The sequence below is a fragment of the Salvelinus fontinalis genome, chromosome 4 (assembly GCF_029448725.1).
Source record: "Salvelinus fontinalis isolate EN_2023a chromosome 4, ASM2944872v1, whole genome shotgun sequence".
Classification (NCBI taxonomy): Eukaryota; Metazoa; Chordata; class Actinopteri; order Salmoniformes; family Salmonidae; genus Salvelinus; species Salvelinus fontinalis.
The window spans coordinates 67,954,213-67,969,697 of record NC_074668.1 but is presented as its reverse complement, the minus strand read 5'-3'; the positions used below and the strand labels follow the sequence as shown (position 1 = coordinate 67,969,697).

At 46.9% G+C, this 15,485-nt stretch overlaps 1 pseudogene; it reads right to left on the bottom strand.

The window, feature by feature from the left end:
- Positions 1-15,485, bottom strand: part of LOC129852918 (centrosome-associated protein CEP250-like) — a 179,088-nt pseudogene that overhangs the window by 101,009 nt on the left and 62,594 nt on the right.

Below are 15,485 nucleotides of genomic sequence, written 5' to 3'. Positions count from 1 at the left end.
ACTACAGCGTATCTCAACGATCTGATATAGACTCAACTAAGGAGAGATAATGAAAAGTCCAAATGAGATGGGGCCTTAGTGGGTTTGAGAACCTGTCTTTGGTAGGGTGTGTGACTGTGGAGGACGGAAAGGCAGGCTTCCATAGCAGCGTAGCACAGCTTTGGTGGTGGGAAGCAGAAACGCAGCACTGGGTCCAGCTATTGACTTGCTTTATTGATTTTGGCAAGGGAGTTGAGTACTTAAAATCACAACAACTTTTAATCCAATGTGATGATTGTGTGTGACGGCAATCCCCACCAGAATCAGAATGGAGTTCAAATCAGACCCCACCAGCTGCACTGGCTTAGGATAAACTGGCACTCACTACTGGTTCGTAATAACATGGGGAGTCACCAACCACAAGCATAACCAAGCCCTGATAAAAAGGAGGGGAAAAAACTAAAAGTCACTTTACACTCCAACAGCCATACTTTGCATTCTTGCAAAAAAAACTAAAGTTGATAGCTTGTGCCAAAGATAATCTTCCCACTTGAATGGTGAATAAATCCTATTTTGTCATTGAGGTGATGTATGCAGAGCTGTGACTGTGTAACTCTGTTAAGTCGGTTTTATTATTCAGGTTTCACACCTCCTGGCTCCCTCCCTATGACCCCACTGTCCCTCCTAAACCCCTCTGGAACCTTCCTCCCAGAGCTCCAGGCAAACTTCTCACCTCAGTCAACCTTCAACAGTGTCAAAAGCTACAGCCTGAATCAGAACCCGGCGTGTTTATGGGTTCCTGATGCAAATAATGAATAATGGAAAAATACTTAAATAGGGCTAATCATTCTAAGCGTAGTGGTAAGGCATTAAAAGTGTCCTTGTGATGCGGTGCTTTAGGAGCGTTGTTGTGGAGGTGGAGGGGGCAGAGTCCTGATTGGTGGGCAGGGATGAGTGATTAGTGGCGAGCTGCAGTAATTTCCTCCACGGCCTGGCTGCAGGAGCCAACCACAGCGCTGTAAACATTTCACTGCGTCCCGGCATTGCTTTACTGCCTGTAGAGGAAGGGAGTTGTGCCTTTAATACTAAAGCAGGCTGCTACCGAGCCTCATTACCACAGCCCTGTCACCAGACAGCCTTTGGAAATGAATTCCATTGTCACCCAGAGTCAATTCCCAGCTGAATTGGAGGAGCTGCTATTGCTCCTGCTCTGTCCATGTGACTAAGTGTCTCCTGCCTGCCTGCTGCTGTGGCTGCCGCACCTCCATTTTGCTGCAGGGATATTTGGTACAGTGTCTGGCTGATGAATAATATAACAGCATTGGTTTGCTCAGGGAAAAGCAGTTTATGCCAACATACATAATACTAAAGCCCACACTCTCCTCAATGAATTTGCATTGACAGTGCATGAACAATACACAGTGATTAGTGGACCTTCCTAGAATTAGATTGTTTAAATACCATCTACATGTTTTAAGATGATAAATATATTTAAGAATTTTTATACAGAAAATGTGGTATTAATGTGAATGTTGTAAGGCAGTTTAGCAGGTGCCTGGAAGCCCGTCAATAAGGTAGAGAAAATACATGACATTCATTACGTAATCGACATTATGTAATGTGACTGGAGTCTGCAAAGGGACCGTCATTTCAACTGGGAGATACTGGGCGGCAGGTAGCCTAGTGGTTAGAGCATTGGACTAGTAACCGAAAGGTTCCAAGATCAAAACCTTGAGCTGACAAGGTAAAAATCTGTCGTTCCGCCCCTGAACAAGGCAGTTAACCCACCGTTCCTAGGCCGTCATTGAAAATAAGAATTTGTTCTTAACCGACTTGCCTTGTTAAATAAAGGTAAAATAAATGAATAAAAATAAAAATATGTGTAATTGACTTGAGTCCTATTTTTATGATTACTTTATGAAACAAAGAACTGCTTAAAAGAGCATACAATCACACCATTTTCCTTTTGTTTGCTTCTTGAAGCTTTTAGATAAAGACAGGCTACACTCACAATGTAATCACATTAAAAGCATTTCATACATTATCTTGCAATTCAGGTTTTTCCCCCTTAATTTTTCCAAATCATATGATTATATTGTTTACCAGATTAAAATCATCCTGGACTGAGGGAATTCTTACCACAGAGCGCATTTCCAATGCAATAATAATAGCATAACAGTTACACTCTGGAAAACAGAAGCTGATGAATATAAATCCCCACAGTATACAGTATGATGATATATGAGGAGCAGATAAACACACCTGTTCCCACACTGTACCCATGTTGACGCAGTCAGATAAATGGATGTAAATGGGCCCGGCGGTGAATGATGCATCAGGGGGGTTGGTATGGCGAGGAGCGGCGTGCCGTGGAGGTGGCGTACCGAGTGCTGGACCGTGTGTCACCGCTGTGGTGCATCGGACAGAGTTTTGGAAAGTTCCCAGCGGGCTGCTGGTGTTAAGGATGAGCGAGTGGCCTGTTACGAGAAATGTCTCTCAAAGTGCACAATTCAGAGCGAGATGGATCAGCCCCACCCACTGGATTGAAGGGTGCTTCTTTACCAGCCTCCCCGGCACTCTCTCTGCACTCTCTAGTATACAAATATCTCTGTCTCTCTCTCTGTTATGCCCAGTGGGATCATCCTGGAGCGCTGCAAATCAAGCCCACTCTGCATGATGTGCATACAGAGCCCAGGCCAGTCAAACAAATCATGGCAAGCCCACAGCTTCAGGAGGAATCAGATTAGGGAGCTATCTCTATGAGGTACTTTATATCCATTACTCCCCATGCACATCGCTGTACTCTACGGTACACACATATGCTCATGCACTCACACTAGGGCTGTGATGGTCATGGAATTTTGGATGACGGTAATTCGCCAGCCAAATACACGTGGTCAACGTAATTAACGTTTGAATGGCACATTTGGGACGCACATTTTCTCCTCTCCTTTGTTCCTGACTGCATGTGCTGCCATAGAAATAGAATGAATAAAACGGGCATCCCCATTCAAGTCAATGATGGCATAATGGGTGGAGTGGCAGCCATTGTGAGTGTACCCATAGGAGCAAAGCAGGAAATAAAATATGTGCTAAAATATGTGATGTGATCTGTTGATTCAACTCGGCCGTCTGCACTGCTCTATCTGATAGTGCTGAGCGATTACTGCTTTTGAGGTCAGTTCGGTTTTTGTTAAGATTATTAAAAAATCATGTTTTTTTATTTTGGTTTTGTCCTGTCTTCGTCAGTTGTTTGTTCCACAATTAAAAAATTAAAAAAATTCTTCCAACACCCTCCATCAGTATGAAACAATCTCTGATAGTAAATCAAACTTCCCACACTGACTACAGGAGAAAGGAAATCGTCTACAAAGAATCCCAATATAACAGTTCTGCACCACAGAGCCATGTCTGATTCAATGGCTCGTCTCAATCACCTGCTCCCTCTCTCCCTTCTCTCGCTTACTCTACTCTCTTTCTCCTGCTCTCTCTCTCCCTTCTCTCGCTCACTCTACTCTCAATCGCCTTCTCCCTCTCTCCCTTCTATCGCTCACTCTACTCTCTTTCTCCTGCTCCCTCTCTCCCTTCTCTCGCTCATTCTGCTCTCTTTCTCCTGCTTCCTCTCTCCCTTCTCTCGCTCACTCTACTCTCTTTCTCCTGCTCCCTCTCTTCTCTCGCTCACTCTACTCTCTTTCTCCTGCTCCCTCTCTTCTCTCACTCACTCCACTCTCTTTCTCCTGCTCTTTCTCCCTTCTCTCGCTCACTCTACTCTCTTTCTCCTACTCCCTTTCTCTCTTCTCTCGCTCACTCTACTCTCTTTCTCCTGCTCTCTCTCCCTTCTCTCACTCACTCTACTCTCTTTCTCCTGCTCTCTCTCTCCCTTCTCTCACTCACTCTACTCTCTTTCTCCTGCTCTCTCTCTCCCTTCTCTCACTCACTCTACTCTCTTTCTCCTGCTCCCTCTCTTCTCTCGCTCACTCTACTCTCTTTCTCCTGCTCCCTCTCTTCTCTCACTCACTCTACTCTCTTTCTCCTGCTCTTTCTCCCTTCTCTCGCTCACTCTACTCTCTTTCTCCTACTCCCTTTCTCTCTTCTCTCGCTCACTCTACTCTCTTTCTCCTGCTCTCTCTCCCTTCTCTCACTCACTCTACTCTCTTTCTCCTGCTCTCTCTCCCTTCTCTCACTCACTCTACTCTCTTTCTCCTGCTCTCTCTCCCTTCTCTCACTCATTCTACTCTCTTTCTCCTGCTCTCTCTCCCTTCTCTCGCTCACTCTACTCTCTTTCTCCTGCTCTCTCTCTCCCTTCTCTCACTCACTCTACTCTCTTTCTCCTGCTCTCTCTCTCCCTTCTCTCGCTCACTCTACTCTCTTTCTCCTGCTCTCTCTCATTCTACTCTCTTTCTCCTGCTCCCTCTCTTCTCTCGCTCACTCTACTCTCTTTCTCCTGCTCTCTCTCTCCCTTTTCTCACTCACTCTACTCTCTTTCTCCTGCTCTCTCTCTCCCTTCTCTCTTTCTCCTACTCCCTTTCTCCCTTCTCTCGCTCACTCTACTCTCTTTCTCCTGCTCTCTCTCCCTTCTCTCGCTCACTCTACTCTCTTTCTCCTGCTCTCTCTCTCCCTTCTCTCGCTCACTCTACTCTCTTTCTCCTGGTCTCTCTCTCCCTTCTCTCGCTCATTCTACTCTCTTTCTCCTACTCCCTTTCTCCCTTCTCTCGCTCACTCTACTCTTTCTCCTGCTCACTCTACTATCTTTCTCCTGCTCCCTCTTTTCTCTCGCTCACTCTACTCTCTTTCTCCTGCTCTCTCTCTCCCTTCTCTCACTCTACTCTCTTTCTCCTACTCTCTCTCTCCCTTCTCTCGCTCGCTCACTCTACTCTCTTTCTCCTGCTCTCTCTATTTACCTCCACCTTCTCTCTCTCTGAAGCAGGCACCAGAAAATAGAGGGATTAGTGGTGTGTATTGGTGCTTAGCACTGGACACAGTAGCCATTTTAGAGCAATGATGAACTGTGTGTAAGAGTGTGTGTTCTTACTGGCTTCTCACACTGGCTAACCCACTATTCTCCACACTGGCTAACCCACTATTCTCCACACGGGTACATAGGAGTTGGTCCAGGGCCAGTGTGGTGGGTGGGTGGTTATGGAGACTTAAAGGTTTGACAAACTGCCTTCAGGGAATGGCTGGAGTTGGCACTGCCTGTTAACTGCTAAAGGACCGGGAGGGCACCTGAACTGAGAGAGAGCGAGAGAGAGAAAGAGAGAGAGAGAGAGAGAGAGAGAGAGAGAGCGAGAGAGAGAGAGAGAGCGAGAGAGAGAGCGAGAGAGCGAGAGAGAGCGAGAGAGAGCGAGAGAGAGAGAGAGAGAGAGAGAGAGCTAGAGACAGACAGCGACAGAGAGGGGTAGAGAGAGGGTGGGGGAGAGGGGAAAAGATTTATAGAGAGAGAAAGAGAGAAAGACAGAGAGAGAGAGAGGGAGAGAGGAGGGAATGGGGTAGGAAGGAGGGAGAGGGGTGTGCAGGCAGGAGGGAGGAATTGCTGAAAATAGAGGGGTAGAGAAGATAAATTAGGCTGTTATGTATATCACGGGCAATTCACACTGGCACACATTCCATCTGTGATCCCATCAGCTGTCAAATTGGGAAAGCGATGGGAATGCAAGGCACCAAGCATCTCAACAAGACCAGAGCGGGGCGCACCACTGAGACCTCATCAAAACACAATCACGTGCACAGCCAGACCCCTCAGATGGACGCAGCCAGACACACACTCACCCCACCACATACACACTCAGAACCCTCACATTTACCCAAATCTGTAAATAATCACACACACATGAACACATTTTCGCCCCATACAATACCGCCCAGTTAAATAGTGCTTATCATCTCTTACTATCACCAGTGAGTATATCTCCATTATAAAGAGGCTCACCTCAAAAGCTCCACCTAGCCTGAGACTCTGTTGGTGATGTGGAACGTAGCAGGCACAGGCAGGCTCCTGAGCTCAATGAGGTGCAGCCCAAGCAACCCAGCCAAATCTAGCCCAACCCAGCCTGGCTCAGCCCATCCCATCCCATGCCAGTTGATTTTAGCCAAGCATACCTCAGCTCAGCCCAGAGTGCCCAGTCAGGTGTAACCACATCACACTCGACCAGCTCCCAGATCAGCAGTTCCTCAGCTAATCCCAGCAGATAGCTCAAATGCTGACCACCAGCAAATAATTGCTTCCAGTTGGCTGGCTCCCCCAAAACCACTCTAAGGCAGGGACAGGTGTTTCCATGTAGGGAATTTCTTCCTTCCCAGGGACTTATCGTGATCTGTTCAATTCTGCTAAATTAAGAGATCCTACCTGATATGTGTTGGTATCACTGATAAGATTAGGCCTGATGTGGTGTCTGCTAGATAATGCTCCCATACTTTAACGCTAATATTGCATGTTTACTTTTTTGTATCATATCCAGGAGCCAGGAGGGATCTCACTGCATGCCAAGTGCACAAATACATGTCTGTTTCGTCATCTACTGAGAAATATTGAATTTGATAGCTTTTCCTGTTTATTGCTTTCGAATGCCTTCGGCACCTTTCCCTGCGAGAACAAAGGGAGTCTGCTGCCAAGTGCTGCTGTGTCAAGAGCCCTATCAAAAAGTCTGACTTCACAGGGCCAGGGAGGGAGAGCAGACAACATCGAAGCATACTCACAAAGATAAACCAATGACACGACAGCGATTCACAACTCTTCTCTTAATAATACAGAAAACTAACATAAATAAAACAATATGCACTTAAAAAGAAAACAAACAAAATAAGCTATTAGCATCTCTCTCTCAACGTGATTTGCTTTGCTGTAGTTACACTGATAAGAGGCTCTGTCCTATAGTGAAGACGAGACTCACAGACAAAGGTGGTGCAGTAGGAGATGGAAGAAGGGAAGCTGTGGAGAGAAAATGGCTGGGCTAGCAGATGGATAGGGACTCTGAGTCTCTACATTTGCAAATATAATATCCGTCCTTCAAGCAAGCAGGCATGTGCCTTTTACTGAGGAGCGGCTTCCGTCTGGCCACTCTACCATAAAGGCCTGATTGGTGGAGTGCTGCAGAGATGGGTGTCCTTCTTTAAGGTTCTCCCATCTCCACAGAGGAACTCTGGAGCTCTGTCAGAGTGACCATCGGGTTCTTGGTCACCTCCCTGACCAAGGCCCTTCTCCCCCGATTGCTCAGTTTGGCCGGGCGGCCAGCTCTAGGAAGAGTCTTGGTGGTTCCAAACTTCTTCCATTTAAGAATGATGGAGGCCACTGTGTTCTTGGGGACCTTCAATGCGGCAGATTTTTTTTTACCCTTCCCCAGATCTGTGCCTTGACACAATCCTGTCTCTGAGCTCTACGGACAATTCCTTCGACCTCATGGCTTGGTTTTTGCTTTGACATGCACCGTCAACTGTGTGACCTTATAGAGACAGGTGTGTGCCTTTCCAAATAATTTCCAATCAATTGAATTTACCACAGGTGGACTCCAATCAAGTTGTAGAAACATCTCAAGGATGATCAATGGAAACAGGATGCACCTGAGCTCAATTTCAATTCTTATAGCAAAGGGTCTGAATACTTATGTAAATAATACATTTTTTATACATTTGCAAACATTTCTACAAACCTGTTTTCGCTTTGTCATTATGGGGGATTGTGTGTAGATTGATGAGGATTTTTTTTATTTTTTTTACCATTTTAGAATAAGGCAGTAAAGTAACAAAATGTGGAAAAGGGGAAGGGGTCTGAATACTTTCCGAATGCACTGTGTATGGCTCTTTATATATTACACAAAGCTACATTATGTACAGAGAGCCAGACAGGATGGTTGCTGTCAGATCAGCTACAGAAATAGCCAGTCAGTGTTTCCATAGAAATATGCAAAAGGCCACAGGGCCTATGTGGCAGCAGACAGTGGAGCCCTGAGGATGAGCTGCTGCTATCCCCGTTTCCTACTTTCTCCCCAGTGAGAGACATGGAGGGGCGGGAGAATAAACGCTGGAATCACCCCGAGCCTTGTGGGGGTCCTGCAGGGCCAAAGAGCCAGCCTCAGGAACATGGGGGAACAACAGAGGAGGAAAGAGGAGAGAGATAACGCCTCTCAGAAAAGAGCCAGTCAATCTCCAGCACATAGTCACATAACTAACCCAAGCGTCTGCCTTTGAGTTGGATTATGGGGTTTAGGCCCTACAGTAGAGCTTCAGAAGTAGAGGTCCACAGTAGCCCAAAGCTCGGTATCAACTTAACACGGACACACCATGGCACGGCTTCAGAGATTACAGTGGAGCAGTGGATTACTCTGACACAAAGTGCAGCATTGCAGGGTTTAATACTCCCTTTCTCTCCCTCTTTCTCTCTCCCTCTTTCTTTCTGTCAAGAGCAGCGGGCGAACGAGGGGCGAATGGCTACCTATGCTTAGTGGGGCAGGTGAACATCTGAAATGACAGGGACAAGGGCTTCTTGAGTGCTCTGTAGAATGCTGGCAGCTCACAGAGACCATTAGGGAGATGGGTTTGGATCAAATGCATCATCATGCATGTAGACAGAGAGACACAGAGACAGACAGTGGGGTCTGGAGCGGTCACCTTGAACAGCCTGACAAGACCCAGACAAGAGGGCCATCAGACGGTCATTACGCTCCTATCAAACTCCATTCAAACTGCCATCCAACTACCTTCTCCCTGGAGCTGTGAGCTGTGCAGCCTGACACTAACATTCCCTCCTAGAAGTTATCTAAACACGGAAAGCTCTAAATGCGTGAGGCATCATAAGCCTAGGCTGTATATTCCATTGTATTACTTTGTAGTCCTTCTACTTTGTCTGTCTGTTCCACATCGGGCAACAAGATGTGAGAGTTAATACTAAAGGACCTACAGTAGTTTTTGTTTTCAGGAGCGAGGCTTGACTCAAACACAACACAGGAGAAGAGAGGATAAAATAATTTAACCAAGTTTGCCAATGACACGACGGTGGTGGGTCTGATTACCAACGACAATGAGACAGCCTATAGGGAGGAGCTCAGAGACCTGGCAGTGTGGTGCCAGGACAATAACATCTCCCTCAACGTGGGCAAGACAAAGGAGCTTATCGTGGACAACAGGAAACGGAGGGCCAAACACGCCCCCATTCTCATCGACAGGGCTGTAGTGGAGCGGGTCAAGAGCTTCAAGTTCCTCGGCGTCAACATCACTAAGGACCTATCATGGTCCAAACACACCAACATAGACGTGAAGAGGGCACGACAACGCCTTTTCTCCCTCAGGAGGCTGAAAAGATTTGGCATGGGCCCATAGAGTCTAAAGCGTTCTACAGCTGCACCACTGAGAGCATCTTCACTGGCTGCATCACCGCTAGGTATGGCAACTGCTTGGCATCTGATCGTAAGGCGCTACAGAGGGTAGTGCGTACAGCCAAGTACATCACTGGAGCCAAACTCCATACCATCCAGGACCACTATACTAGGCAGTGTCAGAGGAAGGCCCTAAAAATTCTCAAAGACACCAGTCACCCAAGTCATAGACTGTTCTCTCTGCTACCGCACGGCAAACAGTGCCGGGACGCTCCAGAAGGCTCCAGAAATGCTTCCAACCCCAAGCCACGAGACTGCTAAATAGTTCACCAAATAGATACCAGGGCTATCTGCATTGACCCTTTTTGACTTTATGCACACACACTCACACATACTTACACTGACACTCCAACACATACACACACACGCACTCACACATGACAAGTACACACAGGCACACTGTCAGCACACACACACGTCCACACTTCCACACTCATGACATACGCTGCTGCTACTGTCTATTATCTATCCTGTTGCCTAGTCACTTTACCCCTACCTATATGTACATACCTGCCTCAATTTCCTCGTACCCCTGCACATGGACTCAGTACTGGTAACATGTGCATATAGCCAAGCTATCATTGCTCAATATGTATTTATTCCTTGTGTTATTCATTTTTTCTATTATTATAATCATTCTTTATTATATTCTGCATTGTTGGGAAGGACCCGTAAGTAAGCATTTCAGTTGTTGTTTAGGAAAATGTTTAGTAAAATTAGATTTGATGTTAGCCACAATATGCAGCTGAATGTTTACTTACGTATCCCACTCTCCTGAGGACCCCGAGACTGTGGCATGCATTTAACCCTGTGTATAGAGTACAGTATATCAACTGTAACATGGCGGCATCACTATCAAATGCGACATGAGCCGTGAAGTATGGGGGATCGTCAAACGGCAAGGAGAGATCAGTGAGCATCAGAGAACACTGCTTCAGTTTGCATTTCATTCTGCTGCTGTACATGCACAACGTCAATTGGACACCTTTCAATTTCCAGTTACTGGGAAGTGAGTGTGTTTGCAAGTATGCATGTGTCCATGTGTGTGTGTGGTGTGCATAAGAGGCTTGTGGAACCAAGGAGAAGGTGAAATATTACCCAAGCATGTTCCCCTCCCTCCGAGCTAACCTTAGGTGTATGTGACCTTGTTAGCTGGGCCACTGCAGGGACAAAGCAGCAGGCAAATGGCCTCAGTCTGTCCCTCCCCACGGATCTCACACACGTCCACACACACGTTCCTGCGTCTGCTCGCCTCTCCCTGCCACTGTTTGCAGAGTTGGAAATTGCTTTAATAATTGACACCGTTAATAACCAAGCTGGTCTCTGCGGCACAGAGGGGCCCTGTTCAAACACAGGAGTGTGTGTCCTGCTCGGGCCCAGGCGTGGTGCAGAGGGGGGCAGTGTTTGGAGAGAAGAGCTAGTGTGTGAGTGTGTGCGTGAGTATGTGATTTTAGTCTGAGCCATCAGAAACTGTGCAGAATTGACTGATCTGCTAGTTGAGGGTGGTAATAGGGTGGGCTCCTGTGTAAACACATAGGAAACTACAGAGGCCTCGTCTGAGCTACTACTGACACAGAGCGGAAGGTCATAGAGACAGGGTGAGAGATGCTCCTCCAGGCTACAGGACAGGACTTTATCTGGGTTAACCTGAGCCTCCACCATCCCAGGACATTACCTGGCCTTTTCTCCAACCCAGATGTTATATCATTCCCACCCTGGATAATGAGGGTGGGAATGATATAACCCCCAACCCCCCTCTCTCTGCTGGCCCGTCAGTCCACAGGCTCTACTCTGGGTAACTATTCTGAGGAGAGGGAGAGATGCCGAGGGCACATCTTGGAAAAAGTGTGCCTTTTGAGTGAAAAGAGGCAATATTAACAACAATAGAGAAATGAATAAGACGGCCAGGCAGCCTGAAGGTTGGGCTGTGGGAGGGAGTGGTGGGGAATAGGGTGGTGGGTACTGCTGGTAAAGGAGGGTGAGGAGAACAGGGGAGGCGAGGGATGAGGAGGGAGGGGTGATAAGTGCACGATTTCCTCGGCGACTGTGTGGTGCTGCAGCCGCGCCACTATCACACGTCAGAGGGAGCAAATCAAAGGCAGCTCTTTTGATGAATATAAAACAGAGTCCTGCTGAGAAGCACTCTGCTTCTCCCGCTCTCTAATCACAGAGCCGCAGCACAGAGCAATCCCCCCAGCCCTGCACAAAATGAAAGAAGAGTGGAAACAAGGAGAAGGGGACGGAGAGCACACACAATCACAACAAAGCCTGCTTTAGAATGGCAATAAACATTGGTCCTCTGGAGAGGTCTGCACAGGGATGGGGTGTGGTGTCGGGAGGAGATGGAACAGCATAAAGCTTTCTATTCCCTCTCAAACAGCACAATGTACATGTCTCATCTGAAAACAATGGCCAACCCAGCAGCTGGTATGTATACCACACCTGCATCAGTGCCTGTGGCTTCAGAAATGATAAAGGCTTTAGTTTTGTTAAAATTATGTCTACATTTTCAAATAATAGTCAAATCAACTCATAAACAACATTTTAGTCAAACGTATGACACAAAGAACCTAATGTATTGAGTGAGAAATTAGATTCCTGGTCTTTTTCAGGGAATGCGCTCCACAAAACATTAGCCCATATTTTCATTAGCTCAATCTCTTTCATAGACGAGGCACAACAGTTCTTAACAGCCATAGCGTGTGTGTGTGTGTGTGTGTGAGCATGTGTGTCTGAGTAAGTGTGCCTGTCCCTTTTCAACGCCCCTACTGTGTTCTAGGAGTGGGGTCCCATAGCATCCCCTACCACATAGGATTTATTGTCGAGCGAGACCACTTCACTCTCCTCCTTAACCTCTCCTTTCATTACTGCTCCCCATACGGGTGGCAGCGGACAGAACAGCCCTTATGATCCAGACTCCAGGCTGAAACCAGCCACAGAGAAGCTCACCACCTAGCACTTTCCCTAGGTCCTGCCTCATCCGTCCGTCCATCCCCCCAATGGGGCACCTACCTATCCTCTTTGTAGGAGTCAGAATTCATCAAATAAGAGACAGCGGGCGCTGCAAATATCCCATCTACTGCAACACCCTCTAGAACTGGCTAGCTCAACGCCACAACTCTCCATTTCCACCCAGTCCTTTTGTGCAGTAGATGAGTTCAATCAGGTCAAATACTAGTGGTCAAAGAAAGTTAGGGAGGTTAAGACCTCATTTATTGGTAACTAGTTCTACCCCTCCTCCGCCCCTCCTCTAAATCCAGCGTGGTTCCCTGCATGTCCAGACCCCAGCTCAACCAGCTTCCCTTGGGCAGCTCTCCTCTACTGCTCCCCAGGCAGCGCTTGTCTGTGGCACTGGAGCCCGCTCCCACCCAGGCCCTGGGCCCTGAAAGTGACACATGCGTGGGTGTCGCCGACGTGTCACCTTCCTGCCCGCTGAAGTATGAGGCAATTTCCTGCGAGTGGCGCATGGCGAGGGAGAGCGAGGGGCTAGGCGCGACCCAGCTCCACCATTCTCTATGATACTGTCAAGGAAGAGTAATGGCTTTCTGTAGCGGCAGCCACTACCAAACTAATGTTGTGTGACTTTGGCTCTCCTTTCCAATGCATTTCCTCCACATTGAGAGAGGGAAAGAGAGAAGGAAAAGGGATGAGAGGTGAGGAGAAGAGAGGAAAAGGCCACAGAGATGGAGGACTAGGTCAGGACCCATAGATTCCTTCAGTGTTAGAATATTCTGTTTCAGCACCACAGACATCCACTCTTACACAAAGACATCCACTCTTACACAAAGACATCCACTCTTACACAAAGACATCCACTCTTACACAAAGACATCCACTCTTACACAAAGACATCCACTCTTACACAAAGACAGCCACTCTTACACAAAGACATCCACTCTTACACAAAGACAGCCACTCTTACACAAAGACAGCCACTCTTACACAAAGACAGCCACTCTTACACAAAGACATCCACTCTTACACAAAGACATCCACTCTTACACAAAGACATCCACTCTTACACAAAGACAGCCACTCTTACACAAAGACACCCACTCTTACACAAAGACATCCACTCTTACACAAAGACACCCACTCTTACACAAAGATATCCACTCTTACACAAAGACATCCACTCTTACACAAAGACATCCACTATTACACAAAGACATCGACTATTACACAAAGACAGCCACTATTACACAAAGATAGCCACTCTTACACAAAGACATCCACTCTTACACAAAGACATCCACTCTTACACAAAGACATCCACTCTTACACAAAGACATCCACTCTTACACAAAGACATCCACTATTACACAAAGACAGCCACTATTACATAAAGACAGCCACTCTTACACAAAGACATCCACTCTTACACAAAGACAATGCTGTTTCACTAAAACACGAAATACATGACAGGAACATTTCTGTCATTTACATATGTTTTCTAGGGTTCCCTCTATTCTCTACCATCTGGCTATGAGGCTGTTTCCTACTCCACCCCCACGCAGCCAAACAGGATACCAGTCAATGAGCCCACCAGGGAAGCCTGACTAATCAACAAGCCAATTCAACCAATCAGGAAGGTTCTAACTAGCATTTGGATGATTTGAAGGTCAAAATCCACCAGAGAGAAAAAAATCATCCCAGACAGGACTAATAGGCCAATCTACCTACCATCTCTGAGGCTATGTCCATAATTACACAAAACTCATTGTGCCTGACCTCCCAAATTCAATAAGCAATGAGGAGAAGTTGTCTCATTATTTTCGCACAATTTCCATATTAAACGCAAACAAAAGGAACTCTAAAAAGCACACTTTCTAGGGACCTGCATAGTTCCCTACTTAAACTCTCTGCCTTCTTCTGCTGCTGCACACGTAATTGCAATCCAATCCCGTCCAGAAATGTTAAGGTTATTATACAGAATTACTGCCTGATTAAAATTGCACAATATTACAATTCATTAGAGTTAATTGACTCCCATCATGGTCTCTGGGCTGCCTGCCAGATGTGTGGAGACGTCAAGAGTTAGGTGGAGAGAGGGGGACAGAGCTGCTATTCAGGCTGGCCCTGGCTCCCACATTGGGGCCATCACAACCCAGGCCAAATGTGCCATCATTAGAGCCCCTCTCAACAAACATGATCTCCAACCCATGACACCACACAGACAGACCATACAGACAGACCACACAGACAGACCACACAGACAGACCATACAGACAGACCATACAGACAGACCACACAGACAGACCACACAGACAGACCACACAGACAGACCACACAGACAGACCACACAGACAGACCACACAGACAGACCATACAGACAGACCACACAGACAGACCACACAGACAGACCACACAGACAGACCACACAGACAGACCACACAGACAGACCATAGAGACAGACCACACAGACAGACCACACAGACAGACCACACAGACAGCCCACACAGACAGACCACACAGACAGACCATAGAGACAGACCACACAGACAGACCACACAGACAGACCACACAGACAGACCGCACAGACAGACCGTGTGAGAGACTGAGCCACCATGTACGTACGCATTCATCGGGAAATGAGGATCTAATGTGATTTATGTGTGAATGCGTAGGCTTGTACAGGAATGTTAATAACAACAGGATGACTGATGAAATATAAATGAGTCTTAGAATAGAGAAAATGAACACAATATAACTGGAACTTTATAGGACTAGCTTACATTTCTATCACCTAGTAACGCATTTGTTTGCACAGAAAAATGACATTTGGATGAATATTTAAGACCGGAAAAGCCCAGAGTGCATCCAAGTTCATTATATGTTCACTGATGCATTGTTAGACCTCACAGCCTATATAACACGTAGGTCAGGTAGTAGATCATGTTCTGTGGAACGTATAACAGTACATGTACTGTATATGCATGAACACTGTGCTTTAACCCACTTTCCCTGCTGTACTCACGTCCCCAGACAGGGTAGCGCTGCGGATGCTCTCTAACAGCCACCTCCTGTCTCAGCTGGCCTATGGTCTCCTCAATGCTCCTGACCTGCCATCAAGACAACCACACAGCACATCATTCACTGTACCACACCAATGGGTTACAAGTACAACTGTGTCATACA